The sequence below is a fragment of the Dasypus novemcinctus genome, chromosome 20 (genome assembly GCF_030445035.2).
Source record: "Dasypus novemcinctus isolate mDasNov1 chromosome 20, mDasNov1.1.hap2, whole genome shotgun sequence".
Classification (NCBI taxonomy): domain Eukaryota; kingdom Metazoa; phylum Chordata; class Mammalia; order Cingulata; family Dasypodidae; genus Dasypus; species Dasypus novemcinctus.
The window spans coordinates 50,609,541-50,631,390 of NC_080692.1; the positions used below are offsets into that span (position 1 = coordinate 50,609,541).

Here is a 21,850-nt window from a genome sequence, read left to right on the forward strand (position 1 = left end):
ACAACAAACTTTATTAAACGTTCTGCATACATGATGCATCAGCTCCCACTCTCAACCCACCTTCCATAGCTATAGGATTCGCGAATATCTTGGGCTCGTATCTCTCTCCCTGTACTCAGACCTCCATTTCCCAGCATGCAACGCTGGAATCATCCCTTGCAACCTAAATTCAGCAACTCCGAAACTGAATTCCTTGTTTCCTTCCTTAAACCTACCTTCTCCCTAATATGTCTCAACACCTACCTACTCACTCAAACTATAAACCTACACGCATCCTTGATTTCCTCCTCACCTTTACCATCAGCCCCAGTGCTATTCAGAAACAAGTCATGATGAGCTTTCCTCTAAACGGCTCGTGTTCATCTTCTCCTTTTCTCTTTCCTGCCATGGCCTTTGTGTTGACCTGATCTTGCCACTTCTCACCCAGCTATCACTGTGGCCTCTCAATGGTTCAAGAATAACCTTTCTTCATTGATGGTTGAGACTCTCCTTCAAAGTCACAAATACAAGTGCTGGTTCCCTGCCCAGTGACCCTCCTTCACCCATCTGGGTAGGTCTCCTTTTCTGTGCAACAATCTGTCGATGTCTTCTAACATCCCCGCTGACCAAGGACCCAATGCCGTACACAGTTCTATTTACTAAATTATTTCTCACTGCTCAGGACTCTTAGAACTCACCCAGCGATAGTCTTTACTGGGTACCTCAGTTGCATAGAGGCTTAGAGTTCAACTACTAGCTCCATCAGCGTAGTGAAACAGAGCTTTAGTTTCCTCATTACCTGTATAACAGAGCTGTCATGTAAAATGGATATTACCTCATATCACTAGTGTGAGGATTAAATGATGTAATATTTTTGTACTGCTAGGTCCCTCTGTCTCCCCCGCATGAACTGTTTTCTAACTATAGGCTGTTACTGCATGTGACCCTGCTGTCTGAAGATTGTGTTTGGCCTCATCAGCTCTGCTCTTGGCCTATTCAGCATGTACTTTTGTTCAAATTTAATTGTTTTTCCCATTGTAGTATATTTCCCTTTCACAGAAATTATTTCTCATTTTGTCCTTCATAAAGGTCTTCTACTCCAGAACAAGGGTTATTAACAAGGGGTCCTTGAGCTTGAGTTGAAATTTTAAAAAGCACTATTCTTATGGGGACGTGCTGGTGCAGGTGTGATATATTTATTAATTAATACACTTTATAGTGTGGAGTTAGTAAGGGGTCTGTAGTTTCTACCTGACTGGCAAAGGGGTCTATGGAACAAAAAATTAAGAACAGTTGCTGTCAAGTTTACTCATCGTATTTAGTTCATATTAGTGAGACCATACAATATTTGTCCTTTTATGTCTGCCTCATTTCACTCAACTTAATGTCTTCAAGGTTCATCCACATTGTAATATGCATCTCAATTTCATTTCTTCTTACAGCTGAATAAGGATTTCATTGTGTGTATATCCCATATTTTGTTTATCCATTCATTGGTTGGTGGACACTTTGGCTGATTCCATATTTTAGCAGTTGTGAATAATGCTGCTATGAACTTGGTGTGCAAATGTCAGTTCATGCCCTTGCTTTCGGCTCTTCTGAATATTCCTAGGAACAGGATTGCTGGATCATACAGCAGTTCTGTATCCAGCTCCTTGAGGAACTGCCGAACTCTCTTCCACAGATGCTGCACCATTGTACATTCCCACTGACAGTGACATGTTCCTATTTCTCCACATCCTTCCTAGCTCTTGTAGTTTTCTGTCTTTTTAATAATGGCCATTCTATAAGGTGTGAAATGGTATCACATTTTAGTTTTGATCTGCATTTCCCTAATAAAAATGTTGAACATTTTGGCCATATGTATTTCCTTTTTGGAGAAATGTCTATTCAAATCTTTTGTCCATTTTTAATTAGATTGTTTGTCTTTTTATGGTGAGTTATATGATCTCTTTATATAAGATGGATATCAAACCCTTATCAGATATGTGGTTTCCAAACATTTTCTCCCATTGACTAAACTGCCTTTTCACCTTCTTGACGAAGTCTTTTAAAGAATGAAAGGGTTGAATTTTGAGGAAGTTCCGTTTCTCTATTTTTTTCTTTTGTTGTTCATGATTTGAGTGTAAACTTTAAGAAATTACCACCAACCACAAGATCTTGAAGAAGTTTTCTTACATTTTCTTCTAGGTTATTGCTTTTATATTTAAATCCTCAATCCAGTTTGAGTTAATTTTTGTATATGGTGTGAGATAGGGATCTTCTTTCTTACTTTTGGATATGGTTCTCCGAGTTCTCCCAGCACCATTTATTGAATAGTCTGTTCTGACCCAGCTGAGTGGGCTAGACAGTCTTGGCAAAAATCCATGAACACAGAACATCCTTCCAATTATTTAGGTTTTTAAATTTCTTTTGGCAATGTTTCATGGTTTTCAGAATACAGGTCTTTATGTCCTTAAGTTATTACTAAATATTATTTTATTTTTTATTATAAATGGAATTTTTTTCTGACTTTCTCCACAGATTGCTCAACAGTAATATATAGAAACGCGACTGATTTTTGCATATTAATGTGACATCTCGCTGCTTTGCTGAACTTGTCTATGTATTCTAGTAGCTTTGTTGTGGATTTTATGCGATTTTCTACATGTAGGATCATATCATCAACGAATAGCAAGTTTTACTTCTTTTTGCCTATTTGGATGCCTTTTATTTCTATTTCTTGTCTAATTGCTCTAGCTAGAACTTCTACCATAATATTGAATATGAGTGGTGATTGTGGGCACCTTTGTCTTGTTTCTGATCTCACCAGGAAAGCTTTCATTCTTACCCCTTTGATATAATGCTAGCTGTGGGTTTTTCACATATGCCCTTTATGTTGAGAGAGCTTCCTTCTATTCCTATATTTTGGAACATTTTTAACAGGAAAGGATGCTGTATTTTGTCAAATGCCTTTTCTGTGTTAATTGAGAGGATCATGTCATTTTTCATCTTCATTCTCTCAATGTTGTTTATTACACTCATTGATTTTCTTGTTTTGAACCACCCTGCAAACCTGGGGAAAAGCCCACTTTGATTATGGTGTATAATTCTTTTAATGTGCTTTTGGATTCAGTTTGCAAGTATTTAGTTGAGTTTTGCATCTACATTCGTTAGAGAAATTGGTCGGTAATTTTCTTTTTTCATAGAATCTTTATCTGTTTGTGATGTTAGGGTGATGTTGTTTTCATAGAGCAAGTTTGGTTGTGTTCCTTCCTGTTGGATTTTTTGGAAGAGCCTAAGTAAAAGTGGTATTAGATTCTCTTGGAATAATTGGTAGAAATCACTTGCGAAGCCATTTGGTTCTGTGCTTTGCATCTTTGGGAGGTTTTTGATGACTGTTTTAATGTCTTTGCTTGTGAATGGTTTGTTGAGGTCCTCTATTTTTTCTAGGGTCGATGTAGTTTCTTTGTGTGCTTCTAGGAATTTAGCCACTTTGTTTACATTGTCTAGTTCTTTTGTTACTGGAGTTTAATTAGGATCTTGACTATGTTGCAGAAATGAATTTCAAGAGCACCTCAGGTGAGTTAGGCCAGTAATTTATTCAGGTAGAGAGGGACGAGAAATGGGAGAAAATAACAGATCAGTGGTGCCAAGTAGAGAGAAAGGGGTTGAAAAGTGATAAAGCAGGCTGATTTACAGACTACAATTCCCCATTATAGGTTGTAAATGCTCAAGTTTTACTTGCATGGCCACATGGCAGAGGAAAACAGCAAGAGCAGTGCATAGAGGGCAGGACAGGTCCGCAAGTGAGAAAGTGCTCAAGAGCACGCACTTAGGCTCTGTGCCTGCCTTTTTGAACTGTTAATTATTCCACCCTTTGCTAATGGTAGGGGAGGGGTTCCAGCTGTTTGTATTTTGATTGTTACCCATCAATCCCCCATGAGCGCCCAATGATAAAGTCCTTGGAGAATATTAATTATTCCACCCTTTGCTAATGGCAGGGGAGGGGTTCCAGCTGTTTGTATTTTGATTGATTACCCATCAATCCCCCATGAGCGCCCAATGATAAAGTCCTTGGAGAATATCTGGGGCTTCTCCTGGCTTCCAGAAGAAGTCTTTGTTCTGAATGGTAGAATCCTGGGGGTGGGGATCTTCCAGCAGCCATCTTGGGGGTTATTGATGTCCATGTGGACTCTCTGCCAGGTTCCAGATCCGTCTATTGATTCCCTATCATACAGGTTTGCTTCGTTTTGGCATACAAATATTCATAGTATCAACTTATGATTCTTTAATTTATTCAGGGTCAGTGGTAGTGTCCCCCTCTCATTTCTGATTTTGTTTGCATCATTTCACTTTTTTTCATCAATCTAGCTGAGGATTTGGCAAATTTTTTTATCTTCTCAAAAGAATTTTTGGTTTTGTTGTTTCTATTGTTTTTTGATTCTCAATTTATTTCTGCTCTAATATTTATTCTTTTTTTTTCCCCCCTATGGCTTGATTATGGCTTAGTTTGCTCTTCTTTTTCTAGTTCCTCCAGGTGTGCAGTTAGGCCTTTGGTTTTAGCTCTTTCTTCTTTTATCATGTAAGCATTGAGGGCTATAAATTGAGGGACAGCAGTATGTCTTGGGTCAAAGTCCCCTCTGGCTGTAGACCTGTGAAACTTACAATTTATCTGCTTCCAATAGAAAAAGGGACAGACAAAGGATAAACATTTGCATTACCACAAGGAGAACTTGGGAGTCTCTGGTCCCTAACAATTCTGAAAACCTGCAGGGCATCCTCGGTTAGATTTCAAAGTCTGAGAGTCATTCTTGGTTTCTTCACCCTGGGGCCTCATGGGACCCACCCTTTCCGCAGGCTTGTCCAACAGCCGTTTTTGTTTTTGTTTTTTTTTTTTTATTGACTTTGTAATAATATTACATTAAAAATATATATGTGAGGTCCCATTCAACCCCACCCCCCACCCCACCTCTCCCCCCCCCCCCCCCCCCCCAGCAACACTCCCTCCCATCATCACGACACATCCATTGGATTTGGTAAGTACATCTTTGGGCACCTCTGCACCTCATAGTCAATGGTCCACATCATGGCCCATACTCAACAGCCGTTTTTTTAATCCACCCTCATCAAGGATCTGGGTGGTGACTCAACTCCAGACTTCACCCTCCAAGAACACTGGGGTGATGGCCACTCTTTCCCCAATCTCTGGGGTGCAGTCTCAGCCCCCTTAGTACAGTGAGGTGGCAGCAACATTCTCCCTAATCTCTGGCCTACAGGCTCAACCCTCTCAGAACAGTGAGTTGGTGACCTGGCCTCCCCTAATCTATGGGGGACAGGCCCACCCCTCTCAGAGCAAAGGGGTGCCAACCTCACCTCAACTCTTGGGGAATGTGTTTCACCCTCTCTGTAGTCTGGGGTGGCAAAACTCTCTCTGAACACTGGGCTGGAGCATCCACCCTCTTCAGCTGCTGGGGCAAACTCACCCTCTGTACATATGGGTGGGGTTCCTCTCTTGGCCTAAGGAGATGTCTTAATTCCAAACCTCAGCTTTCTTAGTTTTCCTCTTAAAGCCATTTTCCCTTCCATCTCTCCCCTCCATGTTCCTTTTAGTCCAGGCTGACAGTGGTTTTGTTCATACAGATCTCACAAAAAGCCTGTTGGTTTAGCATGCAGGAAGCAGGGGTCCAAGCCATCAGACATTAACACTTTCCACAAGTCTTGCCTGGATAATTGCATTTTCAATCCTGGCTCACAAGTTCCAAGTTTAGTTAATTCCTCAACTGGGGCACTATCATCCAGGGCCTTCCTTTCCAGAGACTTGGGATTTCTGGAATCAGACTGGTTTCCTTGTCCCCAACAATTCAGTAATCAGCTTCTCTTTTTCCTCTAACATTTTGCTATAAACTGTGAAGAGAAGCCAGGCTGCATTTTCCACATTTATTTTGGAAATGTCCTTGGCTAATTGTCCAAGTTAATAACTTTCAAATTCTGCTTTCCGTATAACATCAGAGTCAATCTTGTTAAGTTCTCTGCAACTTTAAAACATGAATCCTCTATCCCCCAGTTTCCAGTAATAGTTTCATCATTTCCTTTTATCTCTTTAGCATCCATAGTCCTACCAACAGTCTCTTCAAAGCAATCTGGGCCTTTTCTATCAAAGCATCTCACAATTCCTAAAAAAAAATACTCCTTACCCACTTAGAAAGCTCTTCCAGCATTTTTGGTAATTGTATCAAACTGTACCCCACTCTCCTGGTACCAAATTCTCTATTAGTCAGCCAAAGGGGTACTGATACAAAGTATATGAAATCTGTTGGCTTTTATAAAGGGTATTTATTTGGTGTGAAAGCTTATAGTTACAAGGCCCTGAAGAGTCCAACTCAAGGTTGGTTTCTCACCAGTGACTTGCCACATGTTGAAGCAAGATGGCAGGCCTGGAGGACCATTGAATATTGTTAGGCAAAAAAAAAAATGTATATATATATGTCCATTATTGTTTCTATTTGGAGACTAAGTATGGTTTAAGGTGATGTGTATGGCTGCCAAGCTGACAAGGGGTGGACTGTTATGGTTAGGCTAACTTGTCAACTCGGCCAGGTAATTGTGCCCAGTTGTTTGGTCAGCAAGCACTGGGATAATTATAATACAAAGACATTTATGGACTTCAATCACCAGTGAGTTGATTGCATAGGTGGCTGACTATATCTACAATCAACCAAGGAGATTGCTGTCAGCAGTGAGTGATGTTTATCCAATCAGTTGAATGCCTTAAAAGGGGAAGTGATTTTGGCACTCAGACAGAATTTTCCAGCTTAACTTTGGACAGCCAACATCTCCTGGAAACTCATCAAGGACCTTCATTAGAGCCCCTGGCTTGCAGCCTGCATGCAGAATGTGGACTTGTGCATCCCCATGGTCACGTGAGAGACTCTTATAAAATCTCATACTATTTACAGACATTACCTGTTGATTCTCTTTCCCTAGAGAACCCTGACTAATAAATACATATACTCTGGCCTAAAGCATGAAACTGAGGTCTGGGCAGGAGAGATTAATTTGTAAAAAATATTATAAAGCCCCATGTGCAAGGAGTGTGCCCTGTAAGGGGAACTGCCCAGTACGAAAGAAAGTGCAGCCTGCCCAGGAATGGCTCCACCCACATGGAAACACAGATTCCTGTGCCGCTGACAACAACAGAAGTGGACAAAGAAGATGCAGCAAATAGACACAGAGAACAGACAACGGGGGCGGGGGGGGAGGGGAGGGGAGAAATAAATAAATCTTAAAAAAAAAACTCAGAGAAATGATGGATATGAGCTCATGGCTTTGATGCTGAAAAGGAACATATCTTAGAGGGCATTGGAATCTCTCAAGATCAGAAGTCAGAATGTGCATTTTATCTCTGGGAGGAGACAAATACTCTTTCCAGGAAGAGGTAAGTGTTCCAGAATTGAACTAGTTGCTTACAATCCTAGGATAAGATTTCTTCAAAGACATTTTCTTACCAACTTTGTCCTTGAAAACTGGAGCAAAGACTTCAGCCTGTCATTAGGCTTCCAATAACTCCTGGGGTCTGCGCTGACCCTGAAACAGCTGCAGCCTGGCTCTGACATGTCTCCCATCCTTGCCACTCTTGGCCAATATCCAAAATGCAAACCTTTCTAGACATCTGTCCTCCCTTACACTCTCATTTTCATGTTCCTTGGTGCTTTCTTCTCTTCCTTGGGATTCTTTCTCTCCTAACATTTCATTATGTTTTCAGAAGCCCAAACAACTTTTACCTTCTTGATTTAACTGCAAATTTGAATATCTCATTAGGACACTGAAGCTATCTGAAGTAAAGGTTGTTCACTCTTTCAGTGGTTAGTAGGGTGTTTGGCATTCTCCTACATCTCAAACATCACTCCGTCAGTCATCCTTTTTGTAGGTCATGTCATCTATTATTCTACCTAGCATCACTGCCATCCATCAACATTTTGATTATTTCTGTATATTCTTTCATTTGACACCAGAGACACCCACTTCCTCTTCATTCCAAATCCTGCTACATCTAAGTAGATGATCTAACAAATACTCCCATTCCCCCAATCTCCTTGGTCTGCTCAGATCTAGTGGTCTTCATATCCACTCCTCATTGGGCAGCTATTCCCATGGCTACATCATGGACCTTGCCATCCAGGGCTGCTTAACCTCTGGAATTCTGAATTCCAATATCTCACAAACAATACTCTCCTACTGGAAAGTTGGAGCCTTCTGTGTTATCATTACCTTTTGCCCAGTGCTCCAGGCCTTTGACTTTCTCAGTTTTCTCCCACCCTTTTAGGGCCCTGCTGGCCTCACTTTCACCCCTAAGCACCCTAGGCTACCTAGTTTTTAATCATTCTCCTAAACCAAAGAATTGACAGAAGTCTGCCCCCCCCCTCCAAAAGAAGGAAGAAATGCAATCCAGAGCCAAGTTCAAGAATTAATCCTTGACAGAACATATAAATACTAATATTTGATGTAAATGCAAATAAATGTGTGCAGATACGTGGTTGGCAAGATGGAGCAAGGAAGCTAACACTGTGCAGTTTATCCTTAGGAGTATAAATAGAAAGAGCACCTGTCTTAAGACTCCTATTTTATTCTGAATTAGGAAAAGAAGTCTTTTATTGAAAATGGTGTCTTAATTTACTAAAGGCTGCCAATGCAAAATACTAGGAATGGGTTGGTTTTTATAATGAAACATTTGACCCTTCTTTTACCATTCCCTTTTCTATTTTTTGACTTAGGCTTTCAACACGTCACTGCTAAATTACTGCCATGATCTCTTGTATTAGTTTCCCATGCTGCTGTAACATAGTGACTTAAAACAAAACCAATTAATTATCTTAAAGTTCTTATGATCAAAAATCCGAAACTGGTCAGCAAGGCTCTTCATCTTCTAGAGGTTCTAGGAGAGAATCTGCTCCCTTACCTTTTCTTGTTTCCAGAGGCCGCCCACACTCCTCAACTCACAGCCCCATTCTCCACCTTCAAAGCTAGCAGCATAGGATCTTCAAATCTGCCAGTCAGCTTCCCTCTCTGCCTCTCTCTCATGCACACACACATGCATGCACACACATCTTCACTTCCTTTGTCACATCTTTTCTGACTCTGCCCTCCTTCCTCCCTCTTACAAGGATCCCTCTTATTACTTGGGTCTACCAGAATAATCTTCCCATCTCAAGGCCCCTAACCTAATCACACACACAAAGTCCCTTTTGTCGTGTAAGATAATATACTCAGTGTCCGATGTGGACATCTTACCACACTGAATTCAGCTTACCACACCTCTTAGCTGATTTCTCTCCCCCTGTTCTCCATCCTTCCAATTAACTCTCCATGCTTCAACTAGTCGGTCTTTCTAAATTGCAAACCTGCTTGTCGCTTCTCTCCTCAACGCCCTTCAGTGGTGCCTTTAGTCTTCAGAATAAAATTCATCCTTGAAGACATGGAGAGCTGATGGCAGCTCTCCAATCACTCCCAGTTTCTGCCTGGCACATCTCACTCAAGCCATATAACCTACTTGGAATTCCTAAAAGTGCCATGCTCTCTCATTGGCCCTGGGCCTGTAGGTCTGCCCCTACGTCTCCGTTACTCCTTCTCTTCTCTTCCTGGCCAATGCCTAGTGCCCATTCAACGTTGGGCACCCTCTGCTGTGTTTCCATTCCTCACCACACCACAATATTCTTTCCTCTCTGCTGACCCTACCAGGTCAGAATTTCTCAGGGCAGAGATGCATCGGCTGTTTCTTCAACTCCCTAGAACCTACCACATGGCAGTGTAGAGTGTGTTTTAAGGGCTGGTCCCCCCTGGACCTCACATTGCCCACTCCCTCAGGGTTTTCTTTCCTCCCTGTGCCCCACCTTAACATACTGATGGCTCCCAGCCCGTCTCCCCAGCCAGGGCTCAGCCCTGAGCACCTTCTGGACCCTTCCCACGTCTCGGCTTGCCAATCACTCATCTACCTCAAACTCAACAAGACCAATTCTAAGTGGATGGCTTTGCCCCAGGCTTTTGATATCCTTTTTCATAAATGGTTCCACCAGTGACCCAGTCCATTGTCTAAGCTAGAGTTATCCTTGACTCCTTCTCCTTCAGCCAATCATTCCTTAAGGTAAACACAGTCTACCTCCTAATGTTTCCAAAACACTTTCACTTCTTCCCATCCCAGATCCAGGGCTCACCATCACCTCTGAAACCTGGGTTGCAGCCAGTTTCCTTCTCTCTTTTCCCAGCTGCTCCAGGCATTTCCATTCCTCACTTAAGAGTTGTTGGAAACTGAGGCCTGGTGGTCTCACAAAGGGAGATGTGCTGTTTCCATGGCTACGCTTTTAACATAGGAATGCAGCAATTAAGCCTTTCAAGTCAGCAGGACAGAGCTGTCCCAGGCAGGGAGAAATATGAGTAAACACACTTTGTAGTTTGAAAGGAATACTAAATCTTTGTACTTAGAGATAAGTTCTTTAATTTACGAGTCTTGTTAATGGGTAGTTACACTGCTTGTTATCTTGATAGTTTGAGTATATATAATGCCATATGTAGAAAATAAAGTTGTCTGAGGAGTGACTACTCGCAGACCCCCTGATCCCAGCTCTCTCTCTCTTTCTTTGTTTCACTCTCTCCTTTTCTCTTTCTTTCATTCCCTATATCTTTTGGGTCCAAATCTCCAACAAAGAGTGAAACTTAAAATGCACAAATGCCATTCTTGGACTTTACCTTTCAATGATTTTTCCTCTTACCTTGTGCCCCTCTCCCCTCCATGCTCTAAACTCCCTGTTTCCTTGACCCACCGCATTCTCTCACCAGGAGCCTTGTACCTGCATGGAAAGCAGCACCTTCCTCTGTTCACCTTTGCCTGGCTCAAGGCCATGTCCTCCAGGCTTCAGTTTAGCCATCTGTCCCTCAGAGAGGCCGCCCCTCCCACTTAGATGAGTTAAGTCCTCTTAATCCCACCTGGTGTTTCTACAGCGTCCAGTCATTCCTCTATCTTTACACTTATCCAATCTTATTGCAATTGTTGCATATATATTTCTCCCATAATGTAAGCTCAAAAATAACACCACTTACGTAGGCCTACTCTGTGGCAAGCATTGTTCTAAGTCATTTTACTTGTATTGACTCATTTAATCCTCACAACCTTTATTTCCATTTTACGGAGCAGGGATCACATCTTCCTTCTTCACTATTCTTACCCTGTGCCTGGCACATAGTGGGCATGCAAAATGCCCAATGAACGCATAAATAAAGTGACTCTAGTATTTAGGCTGTAGGGAAGCTGTTCATATATCACTGATAGAGTAGAATAAAATAAAGTTGCTGGGTCAGGATGATAGGCCAAACACTGGTTGCAATGAAGTGAAAGTGGAAAATCCCATTGTGTTTTCACTGTAGTGCACGCTGGGAATGCAATTTTAGCAGCCGTGTCCATTGTGGAAATGTAGCCTTATACATCTCCTAGTCTGTTTCCACAACTTGTTCACTTGAAATTTGGCTATTACAAAGTAACTTTTAATTAGCCCAGAAGGGAGTGGTCAATCAGGAGACATATAGAGGACTCCAAGCTACGGGAGGAAAATGAATCTATGGTAAATGTACATTTTCCAATAGCTAGTCTTTGTTTTCTTGGAATAAACCCAAAAGCCAAGCTAGACTGTTTCATTGCACGTCCCCTTTTTGGAGTGTGCCCTGGCCCACGTGCCAGGCGGTACCCACAGCATCCTTGGGCAGCTACGACGAGTTAGGAATCGTGCTAGAGCAGGTGCTCTGCCTAGCTCTGCGAAAAAATGTGGTGGGAGCCAATGAGACGATGGTTATATTTTTGTCAGGAAACCAAGTGCTGTAGACAATACCATATTGCTTTTCCAATAATTTTAGCTTTTGTTTAGCAGCTTAAGACATACCTATTTCTTACTCAGTTTCCACAAGCCAGCAGCCTGGGCACAGCTTACCTGAGTTCACTGCTTACGGTGCCACCGTCAAGGTGTCGGCCCTCACTGGGCTTTCACCTGAGAATTGGGATGCTCTTCCAAACTCATGCTGTGGCTCGCAGAGCCTATTTCCTTGTAGTTGTAGAATTCACAAGACTTCCTTCTTCAAGGAGAGCATAAGAATCTCCCTCTTCAGGAAGGGCCAGTCGCGCTTCCAAAGTGGTCCCCTGGTTGGGCGGGGCTGACCGAGGAGCACCTCCCTTTTAGTTCACGTCAACTGATTAAAAATCCTAATGGCACCTGCAGAATCCCTTCGCCTTTGCAACGTGCGACACCTCAGCCACAGGAGCGATGGCCTGTGACCTTGGCTATGTCCTGTGTGTTAGAAGCAAGCTCTAGGTCTCCGCCATACTCAAGTGGAGGTGATTATACAGGGCATGGGGGTCCTTTCAGCATTCTGCCTGCCGCGGCAATCTAAACGAAGAGAATTTACTGGAAGTAGATAGCTGCACAGTCCAAGGAACAGCTGAAGAACCCACCTCAGAGAAGACAAGGCCTACACAGCGCCAGCTCCTGAAGGCTATCAGACTGCTCATCCTGTCAGGAAGCCGTGACTTGATCAGCCGATCCGACCAAGGTGGCCCACCTACAGGACCAGCTCTAATGCTTTTAAAGCATCTCTGTGTCCCTTTACCCCAAGTTAGAAGTCTTGGCTAAGGAGAAGCCAAGCGTCTAGGGTGACATCCTACAGAGATTACGCGCACTAGGGAGAGAGTGCAACCCAAAGGGATGTTATGACCACAAGACAGAAGAGGTCCTGAAAGGACAAAGAACTAATGTCCACTGCAGCCATCAAAACCAAAGCTATACTCTTCAAAGAACGAAGAAATATTATCCTTCAATAACACTGTAGCAGTTGGGCATTATTTATGAATTCCAGAAATAGATACTGAATTATGTTTGTAAACTGGTCTGCTCCTCTGGACAGATTAGATTAGATTGGATTCAAAGGTTTCACTTTTATTTGATTAAATTATGGTTAGGGCTTTGATGGGGCCATGTCAGTAGGAAGTTGAGTGGATGCCTTGGTGAAAGGGGCTGAGAGAGAAACTGCACCACAGAGAAAGGTTGTTGGCATCCTGGAGCCTGGGTAGTAAAAACATAGAGAAGAAGATACGTGAGGAAGGAAAGATGGCTCAACTGGACACATCAGAGTCCCCAGGAAGAGAGACGAGCCATTAGCCTGATAGTTTACAGTTGGCCTTGTGGAGAGAGCAGAGCAGCTGAGCCCAGAGAGTAGTGAGCCCAGGAAGAGAGGAACCCAGGAAGCCTGAGCCCTGGAAGATGTCCTAAATGTGGCAACAGACTTTGGTGAGGGAAGTAACTTATGCTTTATGGCCTGGTATCTGTAAGCTCCTACCCCAAATAAATACCCTTTATAAAAACCAACATATTTCTGGTATTTTGCATCAGCACCCCTTTTGGCTGACTAATACAAATACCTGTCATTTAAAATGCAACATTTCCTTTATACTCGCAAGCTCAGGTTTTGAAAATTCTTCTAAAGAGGACATGTATCTCCATTATCTTGTTTATGTATTAATGCCACAATGCTTTTGCTGTAATACTTTGAATATATCATTTATTACTGCTGTGAAAGAGGAGCAAATAGCTTTTCTTGTTTGTAAACAGAAAGCTAGTTTAAGTACCCTCTACCTCCCCTACTAGTTCTTCACCAACATCCACTATCCAGTTGTCTGGTATTTACTTCCCATATCCCTTTTATCCTATTTTTGGAATGTCCTTTCCTGCCCCAACTTCCTAGCCTTCACCTCTCCCACAATCTCAAGAGCTGGCAAGCTTTCTGATGCTTCTCAGGGAGACAGGGGTCCCCATTCCCCCGACTCTCGTTCTGACAGTGTCTTGCCCAAGAGTCACTTCACCTCTCCTTATACAAAGCTTTATGCAATTTCGGGGCTTTTTACTTCAGGTGTCTGGCTAAGTCAGCATGGCTCAGGCCCCCGTTTCATGCCTGGAAAGTCAGGATTTGCACCCAAGTTTCTAGGATTCCTGGCAGGCTTATGTGCTCATGGTCACTCCTCACTCTGAATCCTGCTTCTGCTGGATCTTCATCACTTTGCTCGTTTGCTCACCACCTGTGGCAACACTTTCCACTTCACTTCCCACGACAGACACTGCTCCGTTCCCCAGGAGGACCTCTGACAGAAAGCAAAGCAGGTGCTTCCTAAAAGCCTGGGGTATCAGAGAGCTATTACGGCACATACTGGGAAATATTTTCAAACTAAAAATTTGGCCTCACTGTCCTCCTTTGACAACCCCAACAGGGAGGAATTTTTTCATTGGCATTTCTTTTCTCACCGCCCCCTCAAGCCCTCTCCCCTCTGGAATCCCTTCTCCTCTCTCTTTTTCCTGTGGTATAAAAGGGGTGGGGAAAGAGCAGTTCTCGCTTGTCATAACTAAACATGCCCATACTTTTCTGGAACAAAAAAGAAACCATCTCTGTAAGAGGATGTCCACCTTTCTCCTACATCTGGATTGTGACTCTCTCTGTGCAGCATCATCACTTTACATTTTATTCTCTTTTTCTCTTGTAAGGTTTTATTGAGAAGAGACTATATCTGTTAAAAAAACTTCCAAAGCATCAAGGCCAACCCCAATTCCAAAATCATTATTTTTTTTTTAATGGAGGACAGGTGATATAATTGAAAAAGGTTACTGAACTATGTAATCCTTCAAGGACAAAAGACGTACGTGTCTTAAAGGAAGTTTATTGTATATTTAAAGGCTAGTTTTGAAAATGCCATTCTGAATTTGTACTAAGGACTCACACTAAGGAAGCTGGTGCATTCGAGCCCCTGAGCTCTTACAACTTCTGCCCAGTTGTGTAAGGCTCCATAGACATGTGTGCACATGTGTGTGCACCTATACAGCATATGCACACTGTGCACAGATGTGCACAGACACAGGCATGCACTTCCACCTCCCCACCTTGTTTGCTTCCTCGAGTATTAGCGTATTTTACATTTGATGGAAACCTGGAAAGACTTTCTCAAGAAAATGAAGGAGGAATTTACTTTTATTTTACCTATTCCACAAATTTTGTTTTCTCTTTTTGTGTGGATATGTAGGGTTTTTCCTCGTCCAGAAAAAACCAGGTTGTTCTCTGAGCTCCTCCTCTTACCCCGCGCTCACTCTGCGGCACAGCCCCTCTCTTTTTAAGTATTCAATGGGTTTTATGACAGTTTGACAGCGGTCCCTGTTTCCTTTACTGCTCTTGAGAAAATGTAAGACACGGAACATGCCTCCTTCTTGCGTCAACGTGCGGTAAAACGCAGGGCGCTGCGCAGAGAGAACAGCCTCGATCTCCCATGGCGCCCTCAGCAGCTGGGGTGGGGGCCGGTGGTTTCTTGCCTGGCTGCCCCAGGACGGGGCTGACTTAGGAGGGAGCAGCTGGCGGGGAGCAGGGAGCCCCGGGGGGCGCCGCAGGGAAGGGGGCAGGCCCCTCTGGGAGCCACAGGGAAGGGGGCAGGCCCCTCTGGGTGCCACAGGGAAGGGGGCAGGCCCCTCTGGGAGCCACAGGGAAGGGGGCAGGCCCCTCTGGGAGCCACAGGGAAGGGGGCAGGCCCCTCTGGGAGCCACAGGGAAGGGGGCAGGCCCCTCTGGGTGCCACAGGGAAGGGGGCAGGCCCCTCTGGGAGCCACAGGGAAGGGGGCAGGCCCCTCTGGGAGCCACAGGGAAGGGGGCAGGCCCCTCTGGGAGCCACAGGGAAGGGGGCAGGCCCCTCTGGGCGCCGCAGGGCCCGCGTGGGCCGCGTGGGCCTGTGGGAGCCCCGTCAAACAAGCCTGGCCTCCACACCCCACGGTGCGCCCCTGTCAGGGCACAGCCCTTCACTTCACACCAGCTTAGACCCTGGCCCTTGGCGCTCCGTGGACGGGAGGCAAGTGTGCACCCGAGGCCGGTGTGGCCCCTTGGCCCCGTCGGGAACCCGGCCCCCGGCCTGGCGTACCAGCATGGCCAAAAGGCACAGGACGGGGCGGCTTCCCCCCAAAACGCGCCTGGGGCCCTTGACAGAGTCCCTTGAGCTGACCGCTGCCCCGCGAGGCCATGGGGGCGCCCCGGAGGACAGTGCAGGCGCCGAGAGTGCAGCCTGGAGCCAGGTGGACCTTAGTCCTTCTAAAGGGACGCCGAGGCCACGGCCAGTCAGGGGAGCGTCCCATGCGGTCAGTGGACGCAGCCGACGTGGACAACCCTGTGACAGAGACTCCGTGGCAGCAGAGAACTACTTCCTCTCAAGCGAGCCCAGCCTCTCCCCGTCGGCGCCCTCTCCCCGTCGGCGCCCTCTCCCCCTCCTCTCCCCCTCGGTGCAGCCTGTCTGCACACTCAACGCAGTGCAGTAAAGACCCTCAGATCTGCGCCCGCGCCGGCGACCCTCGGCGGGCCCCAGTCTCTGAAGAGTGGATCTAACTTAAACCTTTCTGGCAAACCTGCAGGCCTGTAGATTCTAACTCATTTTACTTGTGGTTATTGTCTTTAGGTAAGAGGAGAATACTCAAAAAGTATAGCCGAGTACAGTGGAGAAAAGCCTCTCTTTTCTGCTTTTGGGCAATGGTTGATGGGATAACTTTGAATTCGATTCCCTCGTCGGAAGCTGGCGTGACCCCGTTTAAAAGCAGTCTCCGTGTGCTCCCTTAGCTATCAAATGTGTCATCCTCGCTCCTTTGGAAAGCGTTCATCACAGAGCTGCCTTGGGAAGGTCCCCAGTAAACAGGAGGACGATCTCGGCAGACACTTGGTACCACTGGTCCCCGGTGCCTTTTTCCGATGCTGTCGGTGGGGTTTGGATCAGAACTGAGCAGACATGGAGATGCTGAATTATGCTGGTGATCCTCATCCTCTTCCGTGGAATTAGGGCAGGGTTGGAATGGAATACTCGTTTTGGACAAAATGCCAGAGAGTCTGAAATTACCCTTTCTTGATAGGGAATGTTTCATTTCACTTCTAGAACACTTCAAGCTCAAATGAAACGCCAGAGGTACAAATGGGTCTCCAAAGTCTCCTGGTTTAGGAGATAGCCTGGGGATTCCAGGGACCTTCAAGCCCCCTGCTCGTAAGAAGAACTCACACAGTCTGAGCCGCGAGGCGTCTTGTCCACCATCGTGCCCCAGCATTTAGCCCAATGCCTGGACCACAGTGTGTGTTTAATCCATATTTGTTGAATGAATCTTTTCCCAGCTTAGATCCTACAGCCATTGTCCAAATTGTAGGTATTACCTTGCCTGTTATTTGCTATATAGCTTGGGTATTCGCATATGTTCTTTTTTCACCAGTGTTCCTAGTGTCAGACTGACTTAAAAATAATAATAATAATAATTAAACAACTCATTCTGGAACTTAGGATGATAAAGCAAAATTATGAATGTCTGTTTTGGTCCCTCCTCCTCTCCGCTCCCCCCATATGTTGCACTCTGGAAAGAAAGGGCCAATGAACACATTAAATGAAATTTTAAAGACTTATTCAAAGAATCGGAAAGAACGATGCCTTGAAGTAGCTTCTTAGTAACGTCCATGTGAAGCAGTGCTGAATTTGAACTTTAAATCTAAGCTTAAATGATTTCACAGAAATGCATTCCAAGCCAGGAGGGCCCCACGGCCCCGTGGGGCCTGCACACCTCAGAGCAGCAGGCAGGGCTCCCAGCACCTGCCATCACACGGGAGCCCTGGAAGCAGCAGGCAGGGCTCCCAGCACCTGCCATCACACAGGGGCCCTGGAAGCAACAGGCAGGGCTCCCAGCACCTGCCATCGCACAGGAGCCCTGGAAGCAGCAGGCAGGGCTCCCAGCACCCGCCATCGCACAGGGGCCCTGGAAGCAGCAGGCAGGGCTCCCAGCACCTGCCATCACACAGGGGCCCTGGAAGCAACAGGCAGGGCTCCCAGCACCTGCCATCGCACAGGAGCCCTGGAAGCAGCAGGCAGGGCTACCAGCATGTGCCATCACACAGGGGCCCTGGAAGCAGCAGGCAGGGCTCCCAGCACCCGCCATCGCACAGGAGCCCTGGAAGCAGCAGGCAGGGCTCCCAGCACCCGCCATCGCACAGGAGCCCTGGAAGCAGCAGGCAGGGCTCCCAGCACCCGCCATCGCACAGGAGCCCTGGAAGCAGCAGGCAGGGCTCCCAGCACCCGCCATCGCACAGGAGCCCTGGAAGCAGCAGGCAGGGCTCCCAGCACCCGCCATCACACAGGAGCCCTGGAAGCAGCAGGCAGGGCTCCCAGCACCCGCCATCGCACAGGAGCTCTGAAAGCAGGAGTTCCCAGCATGAGCTGTGGCTCAGCACCCAGCCCTTCCAAGCACGTTCTCCATTCACCCAAACTTCCCCTCTCCCATCCTTTCACTCACATGCCATTGGTTTATCATCCAGAGCTCATCAGGCACCTGACCACAGGGTGATTCCAGGGTCCCTCCCCTCTAGGGTGCCATGTGACATCCAAGATGAAAGCAAGTGCAGCTGGAGGCGGGTCTGCCAGGACTCACTGATTTGGTCACCCTGTCCAGGGCCCATGGCGTTGACCACGGTCCCTGCTCATCAACACTTGAGCTGGAGAACAGGAGAGAAGGAATGTGCTGGAACCCAGGAAACTCAGAGGAGAAAAACCAAACGCCGCTGACAACATCTCCACCAGCCACCCCTTCCAGCCTCTTTGACCCAAATCCAACACATGCCGGGTTCTCTCCACCCTGTCTCATTAAATCACCCCAGAGCAGAGGCTGGTCAAGGCTGCCCCTGGCCCAAGTTCACGGTTAGTAAGTTGGAGACCTGAAATTCAATCCCACACCTGCCTCATGTAGGTGTTGATGCTAATTCTGTTGGTGTTCTTCACGTGAGATCACCAGACAACCTCCTCCAGATCTACAAGATCAGTAGATGGAGTGAGGCGGTAGGACGGCTCAGAACCCGTGGCTCTAAATAAGGAAACAGCCAGGGAGCTGTGGGGGCTCCTGGGACCCTGTCCCTGCTTCTGCCCATCGTCACCTCGGGCCTGGACCACGGGCACAGGCTTCAGATGCGTCTGTCCTCCTGCTCAGCTCCAGATCACTGTCGCTGCCTTGCTCGAAAACTTCAGTCCCTATACAGGCATCTTGGTTTTCAGTCTGTTGTCATTCATTCATCTGGTCTACCTTAGCTTTTTCTTAGGAATTATTTTCTACAGCCATACCAGCGTGCATTCAGAATACATGTGGACTTTCTTATGTCCACCTCAGCTTTACCATCATCCTGACTCCAAAGACCTTCTTGGATTTCTGCCTCTCCATACTCCTTATTCAAACCCAAGTCCACAGCCCACGAGTGATCTGCTGACCGACCCCAAACAGAAGTCAAAATCTCTTCCTGTTGCCACCTTCAGTATTTCAATGTTTTATTTAAATGCTAAATGCCAGGTTTTGCCTTTTAACATCTTTCCACATGAATTCTCTTTCTGATTGGATGCAGGTTCTCAAGAGATAGCAAACCAGACTTGGGAATTCTTAATATTCCCATCAGCTCCACACCTTCCATTCAGTGTGGGTGGGGAAAATCAAAAGCAGGTTTCCTTACAGACTGGATGAATACAAGTTAGATGTTTGCTCAGATACAGTGTTTTTAGTCCTTTGTTAAAGTATATTTCACCATTAGGCATAGAAAGTTGCCCCAAATGCACCTCGGGTGGATAGTGTACGTCTCGTAGCTTGTACTTTATTGTATAAAACCTATGTTTTACCCCTCATGTAGAGCTACCACCATAGCTTAATATGGAAATGAATTTTTTAGACGTGTAAGTCCCTTCTCTAAAAAGACAAATGCCTCAAGTCTTTGTAGATTTTTAAAGGAGTTCGCTATACATTAGGCAAAAATGGGTGCTATTTGTAGCTTGGTGTGCTTCTAACATAGAACAAAGTCGTGTGGAGAGGGCTGTGGCAGGGAAAGGGTTAACCTTAGAGAAGAACTCAGTTTACCTTGGTAGGCCCAACTGTGTATTTCCAAACAGAATATTTATATTATTCAGATGTCTCCCAAGAGATTTATTTTAATGGTAATTTTAATTGGTAATTATAATTTATTCATAATGTATCATATTACTGGCACAGGTTATGATCATTATCTTACATTAAGAAATATGGATTTTCAATTTACCCTATCACTCCAATTTGCATTTAGTTACCTGACCATTGGAAATATATAATTTCCCACATGTTCAGGAACACGTCTGTGATCTGGGACCATTACTAAGCTACTGGAATCCCTCTACACAAAGCGACTAACACTGTGCCTTTCCTATGGGTGATAAAGTTAATAAATATTGTGTCTAATAATTGACAATAACAAGTTCTGATACCCCATGTAGCTGCAAAAGAGCTATGTTTTTTATGTAGAGAACACTAATGGTGATTTTGCTGTGGTTTTGTGGCAGTTTTTCCGTGTCAGGGTGTGGGGTGATGGGTTTTTTGGTGGCCTGAGTCCAGGATGTTAAATCAAGCTCCTTTTCATCTAGGTCTCTAAATAGGTCAAACTATCCGCTTTCCACGTGTAAAGGTTGCTGTGCACCTGTGCACTGGGAACTAGAAACCCCCAGTTTTATTTCTAAACTCGGCTTGAGCGGGTCTGAGTTAACCTCAGCTGAGAGGAGCAGCTGAGGAAGCAAGTGTTTGTTGTGAGAAGAAATCGGAAGGTTTGGATAGATAACACTTGAGCGCCAGGGCAGTGCAATAGCCTTAGCAGTCACTGACATGCTCGTCTATCTTCTGTACCTGGATGGACACTGTACTATATTGTATATATATTCTTAAATATTAAAAATCCCTTTAAAAAGCCATTTGTTTCAGCTTTCCGTGTTGGGAAGCAGGAGCACAGGAAAGCAACCACTTTTTAAGGTTTTAGTGATTTGACAAGACGCGTCTCCATTCCACCTCTTCTAACCCGCGGCGTGGTGAGCGACGTCCGTGAGCTCTGAGGCTCACAGGCAGAGCGAGCTGGAGGCCACTGGGAGCCGGGCTTGGCCTCTGGCCGCTGGGAGCCGGGCTCTGCCTCCTGCATCGTCCGTACTAGAGAGAAGAAGTCTAAGTACGCAGATTATTCTATGTCCCATTTTTAAGAGAAAAGTGAATGAGGGGTGAACATAGGTGGCATTCAGTCTGGGGATTCCAGTAGCTCAGTAACTGTCCTAGCACATAGTTATTCCTGAACTTGTGGGAAATTATGTATTTCCAATGGCCGGGTAACTAAATGTAAATTGGAATGATACAGTAAATTGAAAATCCATATTTCTTAATGTAAGATAGCATTATCTTAATGTAATCTTAATGTAAGCTAGCAACACACCCAATCCATCCTCCTGTGCCAGCCTGCCCCCAGCCTCCGAGTCACTTGGGGCACTTTAAAATGCTTGTTCTCGGGCCCTACCTCTGACTTCTGAAGTCTGAGCCTCGGAAGGCGAGGTTTGCTTCAGAGCGACCCTAACGACCTTCCCAAGCGGTCAAAGCCGCTGGGAACCCCCAGGCCTTCTGCATCCTCAGTCCTCACCGTCCCCGTTCACTCGACATTTACTGAGCCACTTCTCATTGCCCAGAACCATGACAGCATGTGAATACTAACGACGCCAAACCAGGGCATCCCCTTCAGCTGCTTCACGATCGAGGCAGGGACAGGAGGCACACTCGTAGGTGGTAAGAAGTCACCACAGGTGTTGCACGCAGAGTCGACGCAGCGTTAAGAGTGTAATACAGAAACCCAGAGCAGGAGCAGATGAAAACCCACGATAGGAATAAAACACGGCACAGCAGCTGTAGACAGCAGCATGACACCTCCTCAAAAGTCAAATACAGAGTTTCCACAGGCCCCGGCAATTCCACTCCCAGGCATCAGCCCAAAGGCATTGAAAACAG

General features: G+C 45.6%; 1 protein-coding gene across 2 annotated transcripts in view; it reads left to right on the forward strand.

Moving 5' to 3' along the window:
- The window catches only part of FAR2 (fatty acyl-CoA reductase 2), a 161,523-nt gene that overhangs the window by 76,813 nt on the left and 62,860 nt on the right, over window positions 1-21,850 (forward strand). The window lies entirely within an intron of this gene.